Source organism: Chrysemys picta, chromosome 2 (assembly GCF_011386835.1).
Source record: "Chrysemys picta bellii isolate R12L10 chromosome 2, ASM1138683v2, whole genome shotgun sequence".
In the NCBI taxonomy this organism is placed as follows: domain Eukaryota; kingdom Metazoa; phylum Chordata; order Testudines; family Emydidae; genus Chrysemys; species Chrysemys picta.
The window spans coordinates 72,672,244-72,676,493 of NC_088792.1; the positions used below are offsets into that span (position 1 = coordinate 72,672,244).

At 38.8% G+C, this 4,250-nt stretch overlaps 1 protein-coding gene across 4 annotated transcripts in view; it reads left to right on the plus strand.

The window, feature by feature from the left end:
- Positions 1–4,250, plus strand: part of LOC101949407 (ubiquitin-conjugating enzyme E2 E2) — a 313,447-nt gene that overhangs the window by 35,269 nt on the left and 273,928 nt on the right. The gene's annotated exons all lie outside the window — the stretch shown is intronic.

Genomic DNA, 4,250 nt, shown 5'->3' on the forward strand with positions numbered 1-4,250 from the left:
ATTATATTGGGTTGGTTTCCTGCAACCTTGGTAACTGCACAGCATTCTGAGGGATTGGGTATGACTGTTTGACTTCTTGGTGGTGTATAGCCAGAGTGCAGTTGTACTGTTTGTCAGTCTGGAATTGATTGCCCTAAACTTACAGATCCTCTGTAGCCTAGGGCCTTCAAATTAAAACTTTATCAAGTAGTTCTTCCTCTTAAAGTATTTTAATTTAAAAGGATGCAGCAGCTTTGTTCCTCTTGCTGCCAGTCTGGAAGGCTTATTTTTTGTCTCGGTATGAAAATTATAATGCTGCAGGGGTCTTTCTTAGCCTTGGGAATTGCTGATTTGATTTATTTTGAAGTGGTGGTGGCTGTACTTAGCTACTCATGCAGCTGTTTTCCTTCCACGCAACCACAATGACTTTATTCACATGAAGGCTTTTGTTTGTATGTCTGAAATATTAGCAGCAGCAAGAAAATTGTCAATCAAAGGTGATTTTTTGTGAGAAATGTAAAAGTGATGTCCTGATTGGGCCAACATGAAACCTGGTCTAACTGCAGTGAATCCAGTAGAATTACACCAAGCGTGAATGTGGCCCAATATACTTTCACAAAGTATGTAAAGGGGAAAATTCTAGAACAGTTTTAAGATTTCAGAAATTAAAGATAAATCACTAGTTAATGTAAACATGTTTTGTACAGCCTTTTTAACAAAAAATACTTTCCTGTAATCTATTGTCTAGCTTGCTAGTGAAGTTGAGCTTCATAGGACTTAGTGACTTAGTTGAGGAAAGACACAGAAGATAATAGACTAATTTAATTCATTTGTGATATACTCCTGCAGCCAAGGAGTTCAAAATTTTAGAGGTTTTTTTTTTGTACAGCTAAACATTTTCATACAAACTTGTAAAGCTTTAACACTCTGTATGGCTTTAGTAGCTTTACTAATGAAGTTTTTAACAAACGAAATGGAAAAGGGCCAACTTATAATTGTTAGTGCAGTAGCATAATCAACCATACATGGTTTGTTTGTTATAGCTCAGCATTAGAACAATGTTTCAAAGGGAAAACATGCAGAGATGATTAGTAAATAACACAGTACCATAGTGATGTGAGGCTGCCCAACTACAGCAGTGATCTAATGGGGATATTCATGTGAGTACTTAAATATATACTTACATTTTTCTTATCCTAATGAGTACTGGTAATGTCTAATTTTAGTAGCCATTTATGCTGAGATGCTATAAAGAAATAATAGAACTTTTGGTTGAATAAATGACTGTTGTAGAGGTGTAATGAGCACCATCTGGTAGTTTGCTCCAGATTGCTTTGAGCTTACATAATACAAATTTGCAATACTGAGAAAAGGTGAACCAAGCCTACTATAAAGACCTATTTTCATTAACATTTTTAGTCCAATGTGTATCAAAGGTATATTTCATAGCTTTCTTCAGGTTTCACAATACAATAGCTACAACTGGCCAAATTTTACAAATTGTGCATTGACTTTGTATCGTTCAAAGGAAGAAATGGAGTTAGAAATGACAATACAGCATAAGTGGTGGAGAGAAGAACCAGTACTAAACATAGAGATGCAGCAAAGTAGTCTGTACTAATTGTTGTAAATGGAAAAAGTCATAGGCCTGCCAGGTCTATCCAATTCTTTTCTAAAATTAGGTCTGGGGCATGCTGTTCAAGAACTGGTGTTCTTGATCAATTACCACAAAACTGCCAAAATCTATGCAGTTGAAAATCTTCACATATTCCTTCCCCCCCCCCCCCCCCTTTGAGGTAGGGTTAGATCTTGTCAGGATCCTTTAATATTTGGCTGAAAGAGTAATGTTTGGTGGCATAACTCTGTGTTGGACCTCCCTGGATAAAGATGATTTAATCATTGGACTGAAAGTTAGTGGTTGGCTAGTGACTAGTGATCATGACTAAGGATATGATTTTGTCATGGAGGTCATGGATTCCTTGACTTTAATGGACTTCCGTGACTTTTTTTGGCTTCAGCCCCTCCGCTGCAGTGGGGCTGGAGCAGCTCTCAGCCCCGTGGGCCTGAAACAGTGGGGCTGGAGTGGCGGTCAGCCCCTCCACCCTCACCAACACACAGACAGGTTGTGGGCTTTCATAAATCTTTGTTTATTGCTCGTGACCTTTCTGTGACTTTGATGGAAAAATTCCTGACACAAAATCTTAACCATGATCATGTCCTGATAAAAACTGGTTGTATTTGCCCATACTGAAATTTTATTTATTTATTTATTTATTTATTTATTTATTTATTTATATGGTGTTTCAAAAGGGTTAACTTCTCAGAGCTGAGGAAAATCATGAGCAAAATTGACTAGGAGAGAACTTAGAAAAAGTTTGAATAAAAATGGGCATTCAGTAAGAAGAGTTTCAGATGGCCAAAAAGTCAAAAAAGAGGACAACTTTAGCTAAAATCCCTTCTTGGTTCAGTGGTATAGTGAAGGCAGCAACTAGAAATAAAAAAGGCAATATATAACTGTTGCACACAGCCCTGGAAGAGCTCCACTTGCTGCACACTCGTCAGGCTACTGTATTTGGATTACAGTGGCTAGACCCATGTTCCCTTAAGCTTCCCTTGGACTAAGTAGGTTGTAGTTTTCTCTCTCTCTCCTTCCCTTCCCTCCCCCACACTATTGGCCTCTCTGGTGCCTTTCCTGGGCACAGGCTTTGTCTGTTACGTCTTTAATGGAAACAGCTGTCCTAGGCTCCAGGACCAGTGCTGACATGAAAATGCCTGTTTCCCCATTAGCTTAAGCACACTTTTCCCCAGAGTTCCATCTTGTGGGTACATTGAGTTTACAGTTTAATTCGTGAGACAAATGGAAAGTGAAGCAAACGGATGCAAAAGAAAGGCTTAGAAAAGGTTTCTAAACAAAATTACTCCGCACAGAAGAAACACAGATACAGACAAAAATAACCCTACATGCGTTTTTCCTGCTTCTGTTTCCTCACAACTCTGGAGCATTCTCTGGGCTTACATCAGACTCCTCTCAGGAGTCAAGATCCTTCCCTGCCTGTACGTGACTTCTCCTCTAAATTATGGAGTAAGACTTTCTCCCAGGTCATCTAGCTTCTTTTTTCCTTGCCTATTCTGTAGGTAAACAAGACCTCAGTCTCTGCTATGAAAGCATGCCATCTCTCCTAGGAAGCTTCCTATATGTCTCTAGGAATCCCTCTGAATTCCTCAACTTCTTAGGCTTTGTGTTTTTTAAAAGGTCTGTACTAACACCTGTTTTCTTTGTGCTGTGTGTGGGGATTTTTCACTATCCAAAGCCCACCCATCTGCAGAGAACTCGGAGAGAACTGAAATCCATCAGCCATCATATTATTCTGTCTGGTCCACGTCTATTCACTAGTTAGTGGCCCTTAACAACTGTCTTTCTCAAAGACAAATTGTAGGCGCCACTCCTCTGCTATTTAGCACAAGTATGACATTGGGCCAGAAAGGGTTAAGCAACTTGCAGACGAAATGACCCAAATTCTACCCTTTAAAGACATACAGACGCTCCCCGGGTTACACAAGACCCTACTTACGGAAATTCGCACTTAGGAAAAAGTTCTATAAGCCAGAAATAGGATTTTCGAGCTGTGGAAATTTTTGCATAACGTACGGTATAAGTTTCCGACTTACACACAATTTGAGTTATGCAAGGCCTTCTGGAATGGAACAATTGCGCAAGTCGGGGGCGTATGTATTAGAAAAGTATATAAATGGTAATTAGGGCTATTCTTTATAAATAGCTAACAAAGCCATGTTAGACTAGAACTTTGAAATGTTAACTTGTATTGCTAGAGAATTGGAAGAAGATAGTGATTGTATTGGTCTGTGTTTACCTATATCTTGTTAGAGGTTAACAATGTAACCAGTTTCAGAGGGGTAGCCTTGTTAGTCTGTATCAGCAAAAACAACGAGGAGTCCTTGTGGAACCTTAGAGACTAACACATTTATTTGGGCATAAGCTTTCATGGGCTATAACCCACTTCATCAGATGCATGGAGTGAAAAATACAGTAAGCAGGTATAAATATACAGCATATGAAACAAGACGATTCCTGTCACTATATTCTACTGAGTCAGAGATCAAAAGGGGATATTAACATTAAGATGCTTCTTGGGTGTAATAATATCGTTGTCTATATTTCTCTTTGAAGTTTGTAGTAAACTGTCTATGAACTGTGTAATGGATAATTACCTTATGCTGATAAATGCAACTAATGACCTCTGTACACATAG